The 20,481-nt window shown below is 32.9% G+C and overlaps 1 pseudogene; it reads right to left on the bottom strand.

Annotated features, from left to right (window-relative positions):
* Window positions 1–19,242: 19,242 nt before the first annotated feature.
* LOC145050633 (secreted RxLR effector protein 161 pseudogene) lies at window positions 19,243–20,160 on the bottom strand (annotated as a pseudogene).
* Window positions 20,161–20,481: the final 321 nt, after the last annotated feature.

The following is a 20,481-nucleotide window of genomic DNA, read 5'->3' as shown; positions in this document are numbered from 1 at the left end:
AACCGGTTCGCCTGGTGGGTCAACCAATTTTTATAATTTTCATTTCTTTCTTTATTTTACTACACATACATACATATATAAATCATGAATTTACGTTTACAAGTTAAAACATTAAAAATATACATAAAAATAAGTTATAGATTAATCCAAATACATTAAAATAAAACATAACAAAAATGTTTAGTGTTTTACATCAATTCATATACGTCAAAAATAAAATAAATTATAATATCGAAATAAAATATAGTTATGAGAAAATTAAATAGATTTAAAAAAAACCACCAAAGTTTATTATGCACATACTTCTTGTCCATGTGTTTTTATTTGGTTTGACTGGTTCAACCGGTTTACTTTGACCGATTCAACCGGGGTTTTTCTGAAAACTAGCCGGTTCAATCCGATTCAAAAATCGATGTAAAACCAGTGATAATTGAACTGTTTTCTCTCCCGGTTTCCGGTCCAACTGGTTCGAACGGCCGGTTCAAACCGATTTTTAAAACATTGCATCCACCATTCATTTATTTTAAATAGTTATGAAATAAATTTAATGATGTAAATGAATAATAAGTAAAATGAAATCTAAAATGATTTGTATTTAATGGTAGTCAAAATAGAGTTAGATTGAATTTTAATGTTTTTATAATTGAATTTAGACCCTTTGTTATGTACCAAATTATCGTATTTTTATAATTGAAGTTGATTACTAACTGTCAAAGACAATTGACGGCCTAACCATCCAATTATTTGGTTTTCATTTTCATTCAAGAGCGTGTTAAACAATAAAGCATCTAGTGATGTATTCAAAGAAATATTTAGAAATTTATGATTCACCACAATTCTTTAAAATACGTCGATAGTTTTCTTTTATTAATATAGATTAAAGTACTTAATTATTCTTCGTTTTTATTTCAAAAATTTGTTTAAAAATACTTTATGTTTACATCTTCATATTTAATTTTTTTAAACTAACCCGTATAATACATGAGTCTCAAACTAGTGATATAATAGATTCAATTACAGTTTCCACCATGCATTAGTGTCGATTAATGTTTTAAAAACTTGTTTGAATCGGCTGGTTGGACTGAAAGCCAGGAAAGAGAGTAGCTCAACTATCGACAATTTTATACTTATTTATGAATCAGAACGAACCGGCCGATTTTTGGTTGAATCGGTTAAATTGAATAAAAAGACTTGAAAAAGAACCATTTTGCATTATAAACTTTGGTGGTCTTTTCACATTTATTTAGATTTCTCTAAATAAAAACATAAGGTAATGTTATGAAGTTTTTTGATGCGTTTCTATGCATCTAAAACTATATTTTGTTTCAGTATTAATTTTTTTTATTTATATGGACTGATGTAAAACTTATGATTATGTATTATTTTAATGTGTTTGGATTGATCTATTATTTGTTTTTATGTGTATTTTTAATGTTTCAACTTTTAGGTAGTTTATCTAAAATGGTGTTTGAGATTGCTTATTTATCGTGTTTATTAGCTTATTGCGATTTGACACCGCTAATAAGCAGGTTTAAGTGCTTGGATGGATTAAAAATAAAAATGTTTATTGGCTTAAATAAAGTGTTTTTGAGAGGTTAATATGTTCTCACTTATTTAAAATAGTTTATGACTTATTTAAACCAATTTACCATATTAACCTTATTGTAATTATATATATATATATATATATATATATATATATATATATATATATATATATATATACATATATATATATATATATATATATATATATATATATATATATATATATATATCATACATTTATTGATCATTTTACATCTATAAATAGAAATGGTCAAATACTAAAAAATAACTTAACAATTTATTACGTTTTGATATCGGATAAACTAATCCAAACATATTTTTATAAAATTCCATTTTTATACCTGAAAAGGTGATAAACACTTTTAACATTAGTTATTTTAAATAAGCGATATTGTTTTTCTTTTTCCCACCGTTATGCTGAATTTTCCTTTTTTTGTACCACTTTTGAGCAAATAAGAACATACTTTGTCGTTTTCACCATTCCTTGCATAAGTAGAGTTTAAACATATAAATTTCATTCTCAAACAACTTAGAATCTACTAAAACATACATTTCACTTAAATTTGGTCTTTGGAATATGTTTGGCAATACTTATATTTTAGTCTTCATTTTACTTATCATGAAACATTGATCTTTCTAATGACATAATACGCACATTTCATTATAACATATTCTAACATCCTAAAATGAATTTTAAGTATGTCAAAGGATCTTTGTAACATACCTAGATAGAATAACCTTGTGTTTTATTAATCAAGTTAACAATAGCCACCAGCCACGATGATCAAAAGATGGCCAGAAAGTTTTACATGTTAATTATACTAAAATACATATACATAGATACAAAAGAAAAATAAGCTACAATAAAACTCTAATCTATATACACCAATAAAAAAAAATACAAAGAGCCAGATAATTATTTTGCTTACCCGAATTACATACTAATTTGAATGAATACTCTATAATGAATTAATGATGTATAGTTTGTTATGAATTAATAATAACATCTTTCTTAATGAGGGGTAAAAGACTATCATATTGAATATAGTTTTAATGGCCAACTAAAACAATTAAAATGGTCCAAAATGAGGATACGGACACAAATTAGGTCATAAAGTTTCGTAGATGTAAAGGGATAAAGTGAAACATAGAAAACCCTCGTCTAACAAAGGAAGGTTACTTTTTTGAACATTGGGCCTATTAGAAGTAAAGCATTATAATGCCATGGCCCTCTTCAACCTAACATGCTTTTAAAGTGGTCATTTTCTATGGCCACTTTGTTGTCGATCTATATGAGCATAGGCATTTTAATTACGTATGTTGGAGAAAATGGAAATCATGGACTGACCCTTTATAAGTTTTCTTTAAAAAGGTTCATCATGAATAAAAAAATATCTTTCCTTTTATAAAGAAACAAAGTTAGTATAAATTGACTCCATGAAAGTTTTGCATAAAGAATTCCAAATAAGTCATTGAACTAAAAAAGGTCGAAAGATACCCAATATTTAAATCCTTGTCATTTATACCAATTGGGCCAAAATAGTTTAACTACTCGAGATGCAAAATGTTTGATAATCAAAACATAAAAAGTAAAGCTTTGATTGATAAAAGATTTTAATAAGAAATTTTAAATTTAATAAAAATAATCATGTTAATAACCTGAAAAGGATGCGTGGCTAGGTTTTCTTCAAAGTCCACTTGTAATGGTGGGACTTATTTAGGTTGTATTGTCCATATGTTAAATCATTATTTATTGTATTGAAATTGATCAAGTTTTTAATTATTTTTTTTTCCCATAATAATTAGTTGTTTATCATTTGATGTTTCAATAATTTGGTAATCAATTGTAGCGATCGAAAATTTTGGACTATATTCATGGATTGATAAATACTCGTAGGATAAAATTTGTAATTTATTACTTCGAAATATCCTTATTTTGTGTCACTTTTAACTTACGAACTTATATATTGAATCAGAACAGGAAAGTATAATGGCGACGTATTTGAACCGTCGTACAAGCTTTAATCAATACAAAATCAATTCAAGTGTCAGGTGCTAGTGTATTGTAGTGTTTTATTAAAATATAAAAGTTTTAATTTTTTTTTTTTCAATTACAACAAAAAGACCAAGTTTCTAGAATAGAACTTGATTTTTGATACCTATAATTATTATACATATTAACTCAAACACAATTCCAACTTAGAGCATCCATAATATATAGTTCAATGAGAGACTTGAATGATGTGACATGTCTAATTGACATTCAATATATTAAACTCTACCATTGTGGGATGTCATGTTGACATTCAATAGATATTGAGTTTAATGATCATTAAACTCTTCAATGAAAAAAAAATATTTTAACTATTAAATATATATTCTCTTGAACTCTATTGAATTCAATGCATTGTAGGAAAATTGATATAGGGTTGTATAGTAAGTAAAATGATGATGTGTCAATCCATTAAACTTTAACAAGTTTAATGCATTGTGGATGCCCTTAGGAACAATGTTTACTATCAAGTTCGGGATAAATTGCTTTAATTGTGGCCGGTTTTGGGGGTTCGGTTTCACGGCTTTTTCCTCCATTAGAAATCAACTGCTATTTCTTTCATTTGCGGGATACGTGCCTTCTTCTCTACTTTCGATTCTTCACAGCTTGCCACGTTTTGAACCATATCGAGATTGTTGTTTAATTCCTCGATTTTGCGTCTTCCCCAATTTATCGACGTATTCTTTCGTGCTCATTGAAGTTGAGGCTGAAAACTACGATTACATCTCAAATCAATCCATCGTTTTCGCTTCTTCTCTACAAACCTCAAATACACGTCGTCCGGATTTGTACCGCTTCTTCATTTTCTTTTTCGCATCCTCTTATTAAAAAGCGTTTGGCTTATGAACAATCGAAGGTTTTGAAGCATGAACTGTTGCTAATATGGTATGACCTCAACTTATAGCCAACTTCAATTTAGAGCATTGTCTTCTTCACCATGACATGTTTTCCACGTTACTAGACATGTGTCGCTCTTGGTGCAATTACTTGGGTCGACATTCGATCGGCGTTGGATAAAAAGATCGCTTCTGTCCCCTTTTACGATCTCCCTATTCCTCTTCCGTTAACCATCTTCCTTTTCTTCAGTTTCTATGTGGTCCAATAAAATTGAGGCATAACTTAATCGATGTCAACAAGAAAAGGGTTGTTCAATCAGATGGAGAAGAAGATGAACAACTGAAAGAAGAATAAATTGTTGGTGGCGACGTGGATACCATATCACCTTCCTGTTCTTCAAGGCCTGATACGACCATAACACAACATCCACTCGAGCATTCTTGGGCGTTCTGGTTCAATACTCCCTCTTTTAAGTCCAAGCAAGTTGCTTGGGGTAGTTTCATGCGCCGAATCTACACTTTCTCCTCCTAACAAGTTATGGAGGTATCGTTTTATATCTTCTTAACATTTCTTGGCATGATTAATTACACCATCTCTATTATATCACAAAGAAATTTTGAAACGAAAACTGCAACCAATTTCTGAAGAATTCCTGAACTAGTTTAAATATGCTTTTTTCGATTGCAATTCTTATAGTAATAGTAATAGTAATAACAATCCCTTTTTAGGTGTCAAGAACCCTTGAAAATAGAAAATGAAATGAAGCAATAAGAAGTAAGATGCGATTATTGACTTAGGGTTTCATGAACAAAGTATGTGCTCATCTGTCTAATTCCTATGGATGTTATGAACTATACAAATCAAATGGTTATTTGATTCTATACATTTTGTTTATGAATTAAGTTAAATTTTTTATTTATGTTATTTGATAGCAATGTATAATTCATTTATGTCATTTATAGCTGCTATTTCAAATTAAACAAAATATTTATGTAATTTCATAGGAAAAAAAACTTATGATTATGTCATTTTATAGTAAGGTACTTTGTATTTATATGATCTTTTGAAAATTCATTTTTTTCCCTTTTTCTACATTTTGGTACCAAAAAAAGAAAGAAAACAATGAAAATAGAAAGCATTCAATTTCCCTCCTCTACACCAAACACCCCCTAACTATCTTTGACATCATGCTTCTTGTTTCAGTCTCTCCACAAGAATAAAAAAATAGTAACAATCATGTATGTGAGTTTTGACTAGCAAAAATGATACGTATAGAAAGGTAAGTACTAGGTAGCTCACACCATCAACCCAATGTTATTATGTGTAAAAGATTAAGTATGCTGCCTATATTGGTTAAAAGAGATGATTTTTATTATTTATTTATTTATATATATTTATTTTTGCAGTTCATGTAGACGCGTTTATTAAAGGGGCTAATGAGGATGGTCTTTATGAATTTGAGTCCATTCGTAATGTCACATTTGTACACGTTATGGCTTGACAGTTGGAGCAATAGTTGCTATTATCGACTTAGGGTCGGTGCATGTGACGAAGACCAGTACTTGTATTAGATAATTTTTTTTGGAAAGACATACTTGTATTGGATAGTTGTTAACATTTTTATTGAACTTTTATTAGATATTTTTTATATTAATGTTTACTCTCATTGTGGTTGAAATTGCATTTGGTTTTTATATATTGTATATTTTTCTGTAAAAAAAAACTTGGCAAACAAAACATGTGACTACAGGTGGTTTATGGTCACGATTTAATATATTACGTATCACTAAAAGTCAACAATAGTCACGAGAAATAAAATATATGTTACTAATAGTAGTTTATGATCACGTTTTAATATATTATGTGTCACTAAAAGTCAATAATAAATGACAAATGAAAAACATGTTACTAATAGTAGTTTATGGTCACTATTTAATATATTATGTGTCACTAAAAGTCAACAATAACACTGAAAAATGAAGAAACATATGACTAATAGTAGTTTATGGTCACGGTTTAATATATTACATGTTACTAAAAGTCAACAATAGTCATGAAAAACGAAACAACATGTGGCTAAATGTTGTTTTTGGTAATGCTTTAATCTATTATGTGTCACTAAAAGTTAGCAATAGTCATGAAAACAATACAACTTGTGACGGAAAGTAGTTTATGGTGATGATTATCAAAAAATGATTGAAAAAGTTACAGAAATTGGTACCCTATGGAGACGGTTTTTACCCATAGTAACACTTTTTATGAGATATAGTCACCACAATTAAACATTACAATAACTTACTTTTAATGACGCGACATTTCCTTACATATTAAATGAAAAAAAAAACGTCATCAAATGTCTATAGTAATAAATGTGGAAAATAGCCTCATTGATTAGGGGTGTATGCATTGCAGTACATATATAAATGTACAATATTACTAAGGGGGCCCCTATACTATACATGAAATAAATTAAACAACTATAAATTAACACACCGTAAGCACAAAACTTAATGAGTTCCCCGAAATATCACAATCCAGACATGTAAAACATATAATGGGTCTCGCCTGATGAGTGTAACGGGCCCCGCCTACTGAGTGTAACAGGCCTCACCCTAACTTACATAACGGGCCTCACCCACTGAATAAAATGGGCCTCTACCTAACTCACATAACAAGCCCCGCCCAATAGGGGTGGGAATTATTTGGTCTGGAACCAAAAAACCCGAAAACCAAATCGAACCGAAATCGATTTCAAACCGAACCATATTCAAATTTGGTTTTTGATTTGGTTCGATACCAAACCGAATTGTGAATTTGGTTTTGGTTCGAGTTTCGGTCTCATGATGTTTAAACCAAACCCGAATTTCATAAATTAATTAATTAAAAAATATATTTTATATTTTATATTTAATAAAAGTATTAATAATAAAGTAAAAATCATTTTAACTCATCTACTCTTTGAATTATTTTGTATGAAACTTTAGATATTTCCGTTTATAACTATAGGTTTCTATGTTAAAAATATTTTAATTTATGTTTGAAAATTTTTTAAGTTTTTATTTGGTTTCCTCGGTGTTCAAACCGAACCAAACTGAATTAGAATTCGGTTTTCGGTTTGGTCTAGAGAAGTTGAATTTGATTTGGTTCGGTTTTCGAATTGGACCAAAAAAAAATTCAAACCAAAGAAACCGATTCAAGGAAACCGAAAAACCAAAAAACCGAATCGATTCCCACCCCTACCGCCCAACATACAAATCATATAATCATAACTAGATAATAGCATATATAATAATCATCGGGCCCCGTCCCGTAAGCATACAAGCACAAATCTTAGGCTGACATTGGTGCCTTAGACCCGCTAAAACCCGGTGAGGAAACTCACCTGGAACTGCTGAATCACACTGATAACTCTTTTGCTGCTGGTCCGACAAATTCCTAAGCTATTAATACCAACAACATCCAATTAATAATTGGATTCCAATCCATAACCATCAGTCTAAATTAGGGTGTAAAGACTATTTTACCCTTTACCTAGCTTGGTCCAAGACCAAGGCCCAACCCAAATACACTAAGAGGCCCAATACCAAAATGGTCACCTCAAAGCCCAATTATGGCCCAATTCCAAATTGGGCCCAAGTCCTTTTTGTGGGCCTTCATCCATGTGAACCCAACATGAAACATTAGCCCAAATAAAATTGAATGGCCTAGAAAATCTCTAAACACCTAAGTCCAAACATGGCCCATGTCCGAGAGCCTAAAAGTCCGAAGCCCAATCTGCTGACTACGCGGGGCGTACTCAGCTCGTACGCTTAGTGTACTCGCTTTAGGGATTGTACGCGTAACGTACCCGCTTGTATGGCCATCATACTCCACCAACTTAGCCAACTTCCGATATTCAGCTCTTAATCGATTAAGACTTCACCCAACACTCATATCTGACTTCCTTAAGGTGGTTTATCACATAAAGTTGGCAACTTTACGTGCATGCATGGCTTAATGGGGTTTTAGAGCTCAAAAGATCTTAACAAATGACTTAACACATTCACGAGTCCATAAATACCATAAAGTTTGCATTTTTATGCTAAAGGGACCCTTAAAACGTCCAGATCTACAAGGTTGAGCTCCTAAAACAGCCTTAGCACACAAAACCAACCAAAAAGGGACCAAAACAGGATCTCTAAGCTCTCCTCCAAAGAATGAGTCTTCAAACTTCTTCTTCTACCACTTCAAGATGCATAAAACCCTCCAAAGTTCAAAACAGGAGCACAAGAGCACTAATAAGGCAAATGGATGAATTAGGGTTTTCAAAGGGTGTAGGCTGGTCCAAAATGTCCAAGAGGTGAGTTAACGAATATTAAATAAGGCACAAACCCTAAAAGTTTAGGGTTTACCCCTGGCCAGCGTACGCCCAACGTAACCCTCGTATGCCCAGTGTACGAGGCCGATGTCCGCGATCTTAAATTAGCTAGTACGCCAAGCATACCCTATGGTACACCCCGTTTACTAGCCACAAGGATCAAAATGCAACACTTTAAATAATAAGGGTTGAATATGAACACACCAGATCAAGTGTTACATTCATCCTTAGGTTGCGATTTCTCTTAAATATGGCCATAACTCCATATACCACGACACATATTAGAGAATATTTGTCTCTAAAATTTGTAACGAGACCCATCCACATTTAACTTGAAACTAAATTGATTGTACACATTTGTAAGAGTGCACACTAAAATGAGTTTCAAAGGGGAGGGAGTGGAGGAACTACCAGGTGTCCTCATGAAATGTTACTGAGTGAAGGCTAGTATAAAAGAGCAGCAAAGGGACATAGAGAAAAGTATGTGGACGTGCATCATAAGAGTTGACAGTCAGGAGAACTGTTGAGGTAACTCAAGGAGAAACAACAAAGCGAGATCCACAGAGATAGCGCAGCGACAACAACAAAAAAGTAGCAAACAACAAGAAGTATTTGTTGGAAAAAATCACGAGGATAACGAGTTGTCGGCAACGTGCACAAGGGTTAGGAGAGAAATCCTAGCTTGATACCATGATAAATGTGGAAAATAGCCTCATTTAAAAGGGGCGTACGCACTGCATTATATATATCTATATATATATATATATATATATATATATATATATATATATATATATATATATATATATATATATATATATATATAGCTAGGTTCAAATGTGGATTGACATCTATTGTGTGGACGTGTGGATAATGCTATTTTGTGAAAATTACAAAGAAAATATGTTGTTTGATAATATGAATACGTTCAATCTTATATAATTATTTTAATTATTAAGCATTTTCGTTAATTAAATCGTCTATAAGGTTATTATACACTTTTTTTTTAATTATTATCATTATGTCAGAATGTTATCAGGATGTTTATTGAGTCATATTCTGTAAGAATTAAAATAAATAAAAAACGATGAATGTTATTAGAATGTTTATTGAGTTGTATTTTGTCATAATGTTATCAGGATGTTTACTGAACGTATTCACATTACTAAACAACATATTATCTTAGTAAATTTCATAAAATAATATTATCCACACGTCCACACAATAGTTGTCCATCCACATTATAACCTAGCCGTATATATATATATATATATATATATATATATATATATATATATATATATATATATATATATATATATATATATATATATATATATATATATATATATATTACAAAGGGTCCCTATACTACATAGGAAATAAATTAAACAACTATAAATTAATATATAGTGACAATTTTTTTGCGTGACCAAAGACTAGTTTTATACTAGTGTCCTAAGCATGTATACATGCCAAAACTGATTTTACTGAGAATTTCTTCATCCATTCCACCAAGCTTTTAAACCAATTGTTCCAAGTCTTGAACAGGTTCCAATTTTAGTTTAATTCATGTTCATTACATTGAAATTCTAGCTTAACAAATATACGTCTTATATACGAAGTTGACATGTCATGAATTCCTTAAGCCACTATGAATTCATACATATTTTTCAACAAGTCGGATGATTAAACCGCACCAAAAAGACATATTTCACTTAATTTTTGTGGGAGTATGTGTGATTGTTAATCACTGGTATGCTTTCTCCAACTATATGCATATTGTTCCTTTTAAATTTCCTATCAACATTAACCTAGCTAAACATCATTGTCACTCTGTTTTTTATAGAATCTGTGAAGCACGTCGGCATAAGACACCCCTCTTTCCTTTTAGTTAATGATCATGACGCTTCTCAAAATTTTAAGCTTTATAATGACAATCTTCAATTTCTTATCAACACGCTTATCATTTAAGTTATACTTTTATACATTTAACATAACCTTGAAGGATCCCAACCAAAGTTAAACTTTTATACATTTAGCATAAACTTGAAGGATCCCAACCAAATGGCTTTAAGCTTCTCTTCAAAAATCTTGATCTTGCTCAAACCCATGAATCTGACGAACCCGATTTTTTTAATAGATATCTTTTCCTTGTTATGAAAACATCAACGATGTTCCCCATCCATCTAAAAGTTTTCTAGAATATGGATTTTGTGTAATCTTTAGGAAAGTTTGTGAAGAAGAAGGCAATTACTTTGTCTCTAATGGAATCATTAACGATTGGGAGCCTACCTCAGACTCGTAGTCCGACCGACGTTTCATTTTGGGAATCGTATACGGTTTTTACAACACTAAATACATAGGTTACTATTATTTTCCTTATGCGACTTTGTAAATTTATATTCTTAAATACATTCTAAAAGGAAAATAAAGTCACTGCCTATTTATTCCTTCTATTTATTTGGTGATTGATATGTGTAATTCAACATTTTCTTTTTCTAGATATCATCCTTTGATTTTGACATTTGTCATGATTTAGTGGGTATAAGGATAAATAAGAGTATTTAGTAGGAAAATATCGAACATCTCATTCTAAAATAATAAATAACTATAACGTCCCATTTTTACAATAAAATTTTTTCATTTTATTTAAGTAAAACTTCGTAATAATAAATCTATTATGAAGAAAATTATTTATTCCAAATACATTTATTGGAAATTAGAGTAATATTAAAACAGGAAATCTTAATTGCTGCTAATGAATATCTACAGTCATGTCTTCGTCTTCCTATGATGACCAAGGATACTTAAAACAAGAAACAACTGGGTAAGCACAAAGCTTACTGAGTTTCCCCCAAAATACCCCATACGATAAACATACAAGCATCTAGCGGGTCCAATCAACCATCAGGTTGGAATACCTAGGGTTTGTTGGCATGCCGCCTCAACCCAACTGCTCCTCCCAAGCCTTCGTGCCTTCGACTTACATTCAGCCCGCGCCAGGTATCTTGGCCTACAATACAAAACAGGACCGCCTCAACCCACTACCACCATATGTTGACATATACACAATCAATGATCAAGTAGGCACATAATACAGGCAAACAATAATCATACAAATCACTATTGCCTACTAGTCCTCACATGGCACACTGTCCCACTACTAACTATCCTCCATGATGTAACATCCAAATCATGGAGGTACTTAATTTCTTGAATTTCTAACATTTTTGAAAAGGGTCACGACGTGAGATATGGTGGCCACGTCGTGAGTTACCATTGACTTGTTGACTCGTATTATCGAATTTCATGACATGAGGTATGAAGCCTCATGACGTGAGAAGGGTCTGATGATCCAAAACCCTAATGCTCGAATATTTAATGGAATGAGGGGGCTAGGTTTTCCCATCCTCAGCCTCCCGAAAACCCTAATCTCGACATTCTTGAAGTCCTTAGACATTTTTATGACCTTGAATAACTTATTTGGTGGTATTTGGCACATGGAATTTGAAGAAGACTTTTGTGGAGCATCCTCTTGGAAACCCAACTTCTACCTCACCTTCTTGAAGATCTTTTGGACCTTTGTAAGTGATAATGCTCTAGCCTTTTTACCTCTTGCATGCTAGATCTAGGTTTTAAGCTCCTCTTTGCATGGTTGAGTTGGATAGCATGCATAGGATCCATAAAGTTGGAAACTTTATGGATCATTGAGACAATTTCTGTATTATAAGCTTTGGATCTGAGTTTTGGAGTTGGTTTTAGACTCCAAGTATTAGTCTTAATTTCATTTTCCATTTTTTAACCTAGTAAGTGTTTAAGTGATGCATTGGAAATGCATGAATAAAAAGTTACGATTTTGATTATGGTTTGGGTGAGGGAAGACCCTATGAAAAGTTCCAAGTAGTGGCTTAAAGGAATAAGAGCTTAATGCTTAAAGCTGGCCAAGGCAGCACTCACGACGTGAGGATGAGCTTGCCACGTTGTGAGAATGCATGCCATCTACGACTGTCTTGTTTGATTTAGGTCATGACATGACCCGGAGTCGCCATGACGTGATGGTTGTTGGAATCGAGACTGGGCGAGTTGATTGGCTGAGTTGGCCTGCTGAGTTGGGTCCGGGTCGAGTTCATACTCACGACATGACCATGAGATGGTCACGAGGTGGGGGTTAGTTGTTGAAGTTTGGACTGTTGAATTTAGGCCATTTTGGAACTTTTGGGACTTAGGGGTCTCTAGTTGGGATTGGGCCATTATTGGGCCTAGTTTACGCTTGGGCCATTATTGGGCCTTATGATTTATGGGCTTAACCTTAGATAGTAACTAGGGTTGGTATTGATTGTGTTCGTGTGAGAAGCCGTTGTGCACCAAACTCGAGTGTGAGGTTTGTTATTTTCTAATCGAGGTGAGTCTTCTCAAACTACTTGCAGTTCGAAGGCACCAATGTCGACCCATTTGATTATGTTATAGTATGCTAGCTATCTTTGACTCTTGCATGTATTATATGTGTTTGTATGTATGCTGGGTAGGACCCGATCGTGGTCGGGGCCCAATGTTCCGGGAAGGGCCCATTATGTGGTATTTTGGGGAACTCACTAAGCTTTGTGCTTACGGTTTTCAGTTTATGTTTCAGGCAGGGGCGGAACACGAACACTAAGACTAGGGGGCAAAGATATATGATGTAAGGCATATCCGAAGGAGATATAAGATTGATTTCGACATCTTTATAACTAAACTTATTTCTTTACAAGTATTATGTGAACTAGAACCACATGCACATATATAGTATCTTCATCTCAAATTACATCAAAACTTTTCATTTCAAAATGATTTATTACAATTTTCTTTTATAATCTTGACAATCTTTCTTTTTCTATTTCACAAACTATACAATCATTAAAAACGATTTTATAAAAAAATATGTTACTAAGTATTACTAAATATGTCCACATATTTAATGCTAGTTTAAAATTAATTCACAATAAATAAAAGTCAAATGTTTAACATATAGAAGTCATGTAGGTTAATAAATAGGTAACAACACAGTAAAAAAAGTAACAATACAGTAATATTAATTATATTATATATTAATATATGTGATGAAAAAACAAAATAACTATAAAAAATTAAACAAAATGATAAAATCTGAATAGAAGGAAAAGCTACTTGTATTCTCACCACATCACACAATATCCAAGAAAAAGAAAAGAAAAAAAATATCTATCATTTATCCTCTAAAGTTCTTAATCTCATCTTTTTAGACAATACACACCCTAGAATCTAACAGTGTAAAGAGATGGAAAAGAAGATGTATAAGCTCACAAATTACAATCTAAATCGGAATATATTGAGATGCAAAGAGCTATAGCAAGAATGAAACAATGAGTGAGGTAAGTATGAGTACATACATCGAGATTGCGATGGCTCAAGACGGGAAACCCTTCGAGATTTGAATATGTCGAGATGCCGATAGGCCAGAGGCGGACTCCATCACAAAGCACGGTTGCAACAAAGAACCATGTTTTTGGACTTGAAATGTGGTGACCATAGAAGCGAAAGGCAGCTAGGGTTTTTTTTTATATTTTTGAGTTTTAGATTGGTTTTTTATATTTTTTATCGGCTTCATAAAAGTTACTATGGAGACCATTTGAGGTTTCGTTTGAATTAATCATTTTAATATTTTAATATTGATAAGGTTGATGGTAGGATTTTCTAGATTTGGATTTGGATTATTATTGTTTGAGTTTTATTCAGATTTAAAGAATAACAAAAGTTATATAGTTCTTGCCATCTTAAAATAATATAGGCAAAAACAATTTGGTTGATTTAGACTTCAATTTACCAAATACCACACCGTAAAAAAGAAAGTATTCCAACTCTATTCTTTCTTCTTAAAAAAACAGAGTCTTCCAAATGATATATATACATGTATTATTAAGTATAAAAGCAGGGAGGCCATGGCCCCTCCTGGCCCCTAAGAGCCTCCACCAATGGTTTCAGGTACTTCCTGTTTGAAGGGGAAGAGAGCAGGAGGATCGCATCGCATATACACCATGATTTTTCTACTTTATTGACCTTGATGTATTTTGGATGATTATTGATACACTATGAATTTCTTATGGGTTTGACTATCATGTTTGATTAATGTTTATTTAATATAAAAAAAATTTGGTTCTATACTTTTGGGACGTTACACATGAAATGTGTAACCATAAGTAATCAGAGGTGAGATAGCCACCTGAACCGATGATCCTACTCTAGAACCACAACTAAACAAGGAACAAGCAAGAAAACCTAGATCAAGAGTTCTCAGGTTACCCCACATGACCACATAGAGTCCCTAAAGCACACCACTAGATGATAACCAACAAGTACATTTAGTCATACAGATTTATAAATCACTACTGCATAGCAACATCCTATATACCAGAATACAGATATAACAAATCACTACAACATAGCAACGTCCTATATACCAGGATACAACTCTAACAAATAACTACAACATAGCAACATCCTATATACCATGATATAGATCGAACATATCACTATAGCATAGTAACATACTAAATACAAACAATCCAAGGAACGGATAACTGTGTATACTCATAAGTGAGATAGACACCTGGACATATGATCCTACTCTAGAGCCACAACCAAACAAGGAACATGCAAGAAAGCCTAGGTCAAGAGTCCTCAGTGTATCCTATATGACTATACATAGTCCATATGACATCCCTCTACTAAAGATAACCAAAACTAGTGGGCCGGAATTGGTGCCTTCAACCCACGGTAGAATGAGCCCAAACTCACCTGAATCGAAGAACTTTGAAACATTGCGATATGATCCTTTTTTCGCACTGCTTGCGCGAATCCACTAACAACAAAACCAGATAGAATCTCAATCAATAACACAAAATCCTCAAGTTTGACCCAAAGTCAAACTTGGTCAAAAAGTCAATGGTCAATGAAAGTCAACAGTCAACAGATCCTCATGACATAACCATCTATGGCTCATGTCGTGAGCCACTACATGAGAAAAATAGTCAAGTCTCAAAATCCTCACGATGTGACATGCATCTCCTCAGGTCGTACGATCAATCTGAATGCCATTTTGATCAAAAAACTTCTTAATCCACTAAGCCACTAATCCATCTTTTTTCAGAAGGCTTGCTAACACTCCAAGGATCATAAAAATCAATGCTCTAAGGTCTTGTATGTCCAATACAAGACTTGGGCTCAAACTAGGCCATTCATGAAGAAAAAGAAGATAAATTCTCAAGCATGAACTCGAACATCATCCAAATTTCACATCTATAACATATAAGCACCAAAGGACCCTAAGGACCCATAAAGTTGCTAACTTTATGGAGTCCCAACACTATAACTCTTAATCCATGGCTAAACATGTATAAAACCTTAGATCTAGCAACCAGGAAACATAAAGTTTGGATCTTGGTTACTAACAATGGTCCAGAAGTGTAGCTAAAGGTTGCAAATGAAACTTCCATGCTAAAACTATGCTTCAATGGTGATATCTTCTCCTTCAAACCATTAAAACTCCTCCAAAAGCTCAAGAATCACAATGAGAGGCTAGGGTTAGGGTTTTACTAAGCTTAGGGACGAAGGAGACTGTTTTGGAACCCAAAAATGAAGTTTATGGGGTTTAAATACGAAGAAAACCCTAAAAGATCATGGGTTTGGGGTGCAGCACATCTCACGCCGTAAGCTCTTATTGCTCACGTCGTGAGCTCGTCATAATTTAGCATCTTTATTTAATCACTCCTCATGTCGTGACCCTTCTATGGTCTTGTCGTGAGCCTTGTTTTTACCTAAAAACCATGTCGTTGACTCCTTGAAGCCCTAAATCGATCTGATCTAGAAACCGAGTGTTACAATAACTTTTCATTTATCACATATACACAAAATTTATTTATTCTCTTTATATTTTACAACTTTAGTACTTAAAACGGTTAACTGATAATATTTTACCAAATCGTATTAACTTTCAATGTTTCATTACCATTTTCAAACCACTTTATGTTTACATTAATAAGAACCTTAAAAATCTATTACCAATACTTTTTATAACTACTTCATTAAAACCCACGAAGTCAAAATATCCATTTTTATACCAATCATCATACATACTTATAAAGCTATCATTTTTTCTTGAATCTCATGCATTTGAAACCCCCTTTTTTTAACTTCCTTTCACCACATCCATTTGAAACTCCTATGACTTTTCAATTTCTTTACAATAATATTATAAATAAGTTAAATAATGTTCTATAAATAAGAAAGGATGTTTTATTACAATGTCTTCATCCCACATCGATGGTGAGAGTAAACAAGAGAATGTTTCCTTTTCTATAAATAGGAAATGTTGTGAAATGTTTCAAAGAGACCAAACCATGAGAGCTTCCTCATGCCTACCTTTGTAGGATTTTGAAGGTATTATTTGGTGAGATTGTCTATATTAGCAAGTGTCTAGTTAACTTTTATAATTCCAAAAATGGTTTTGAACTGAATTTTTTAAGGTTTAAACCGTGTTTCAGTTCGAAGAAAAAATTATGTAGTTGGGTATATTGAGTTGAACCAGAGCTGGATCAATTTAGACCGATAACGAAATCATTTTCCTTTCACAACAAAGATTTCAAAATCCCATGATTCTTCAAATGATTTCTAATAATATTATAAATAAGTTACATAATTTTATATAAATATAAAAAAGCATCTTCCTAAACCTAAAATTATAACTATTTGAAAAATCACTTTGATTTAAAAGCACGAAATATATAGAAACCGGGTTTCACTAGAAAAAAAAATATGTAGTTTGATATATTTAGTTGAATCGGTCCGAGTTTGATCTATTTGGACCATAAAAGAAGCATTTTCGTTTCACTACATACATTTGAAACTCCCATGATTTTTCAAATTGTTTCCAATGATATTTTAAAAAAGTTACATAATGTTATATAAATATAAAAAAACATCTACCTAAAAATAAAATTATAATTGTTTGAAAATTCGATTTGATCAAAAACACAAAATATATACGCAAATTATATTTTATAAATGAATTCATTTTATAATGAACTTTTGAATCTATATATAAACAAGCTTTCTATATTAAGTACCTAACTGAATTTATGATTTTAGAATTGAACAAAAAGTTATTCAATAAGAACTTTTTTTTTTGGATAGCAACTTACGAGATTATAGAAAAATGGAACTATTGAACAATAAAGAAAGGGTAAACAAGAGAAATGGCGGTTTACTAAATAAGTTGAATAATGTTTTATTAACAAGAAAGTGTGTTATTACAATGTCTTCATCCCACATCGATGGTCAGAGTAAACAAGAGAACGTTTCATCTTCTATAAATAGGAAAGGTTGTGAAATGTTTCAAAGGGACCAAACCATGAGAACCTTATGCCTACCATTTTAGGATGTTGAGAGTATTCTTTGGTGAGATTGTCTTTATTGGAAACTGTCCATGTAAGTTTTAGAATCCCAAAAATAGTTTTGAATAAGATTTTTTAGGTTCAAACAGAGTTTCAGTTGAAAAACCGTTATGTAGTTTGGTATATTGAGTTGAATCGGTTTGAGTTTGATCAATTTGGACCGATAAAGGAAGCATTTTCCTTTCAGCACATACATTTGAAACTCCCATGATTTTTCAAATTGTTTCTAATAATATTATAAATAAGTTACCTAAACATAAAATTATAATTGTTTGAAAAATAAATTTGATTAAAAAACACAAAATATATACAAACCGGTTTTCAATAGAAAAAACGTTATGTGGTTTGGTATATTAAGTTGAATCGGTCCTAGTTTGATAAATTTGGACCGATAAATGAAACATTTTCCTTCCACCACATACATTTGAAACTCCCATGATTATTCAAATGGTTTATAATAATATTATAAGTTACGTAATGTTATATATGATAACATTGTCATATGATTATATCAAAGAGAAACTACAAGGGTTCGCAGAGAAAAGCATAAAGACTACAAGGAATAAAGCGGATATAAATACTAGCTAGACAGAAACCCTAATGGGCTAAAGACAAAAAGGGCCCATAAACAAGCGGGCTAATAATATAGACTAACATCCCCCTCAAACTCACAATGCCGCAACAATAAGCATTGAGAGTTTGTCACATAAGAACTAAAACCGAGAAGTCGATAAAGCCTTCGTAAAAATATCCGCAAGCTGCAAAGTTGATGAAACAAATGGAAGCGAAATGGTCCCAAGCTGCAGATGACGACGAGTAAAATGACAATCAATCTCAATATGCTTCGTCCGCTCATGAAAAACATAATTCTTCGCAATTTGTATCTCACTTTTATTATCACAATTCAAGGGAGTAGGTGAAGAAATGTAAACTCCCATATCTGCAAGCAGCCATCGTAACTAGATAATCTCGCATGTAGTTACAACCATAGCACGGTATTCAGCCTCCGTGGAAGATCTAGAGACAACATCTTGTTTCTTGCTCTTCCATGAAATAAGAGACTCTCCAAGAAATACACAAAATCCAGTGGTAGACTTACGATCATGACGATCACCATCCCAATCAGCATCACTATAGGCACGTAACTCAAGAGAAGATTTCGAGGAAAACAAGAGAGTCTGAAACTGAGTGCCACGAAGATATCTCAAAATAGGAAGAACAGCTCCCCAATGAACAGAAGTAAGTGCAGTAACAAACTGACTGACAATATGAACAGCATGAGCAATATCTGGATGAGTGACTGTGAGATAAACCAAACTTCCCACCACAGTACGATAAAGATTCGGATCAGACAAAGGAACACCATCAGTAGGAGAGTATCGAGCATTGGTTTTAAGAGGGGGTATCAACAGTCCGATTGTCAGAAAGTCCCGCCCATGTAAACAAGTCAGATATATATTTAGTCTGGAAAAGAAGGTGCCCTTTCTTAGACTGAGCGACCTCAATACCCAAGAAATAACGCAGCAAGCCCAAATCCTTCATAGCAAATCGACGAGCTAGATCACGCTTCAAAGACTCAATACCACCATGGTCATCACCTATAATAATCATGTCATCCACATATAAGGACAGAAGAATCCGTCCTGCACACTCGAGCATCTAAAAAACAGAGCAGAATCGTGATTACTCTGGACAAATCCAAGAGAGGTAATCACTGTGGAGAATTTCTCAAACCAAGAACGAGGGGCTTGCTTGATCCCATACAAAGCTTTGCGAAGCCAACAAACCTCACCTGGTCGATGCTGAATTCCTAGAGGAGGGGTCATATAAACCTCTTCATGAAGGTCACCATTCAAAAAGGCATTCTTGACATCCATTTGAAAGATCTTCCACTATCGAACGGATGCAACTGCAATCATAGTACGAACTGTCATCATCTTTGCAACTGGGGCAAATGTCTCATCGTAGTCAAAACCATACTGTTGGGAATTCCCTTTTGCTACAAGTCTAGCCTTATATCGTTCAATAGAGCCATCAACTTTTGTTTTTATCTGGTAGACCCAACGACAACCTATCGTATGTTTCCCAGGAGGAAGAGAAACCAAATCCCATGTATGAGTCTGATGAAGAGCAGTGAGTTCTTCAGCCATAGCATTCTGCCAAAGAGGATCTGAAACAACTTCTCTATATGATTCAGG

Source organism: Lactuca serriola, chromosome 5, assembly GCF_051521515.1.
Source record: "Lactuca serriola cultivar US96UC23 chromosome 5, Lser_US96UC23_V15, whole genome shotgun sequence".
Lineage (NCBI taxonomy): Eukaryota > Viridiplantae > Streptophyta > Magnoliopsida > Asterales > Asteraceae > Lactuca > Lactuca serriola.
Note: the sequence above shows the minus strand (reverse complement) of the source record. Positions and strands in the feature narration are given on the sequence as shown.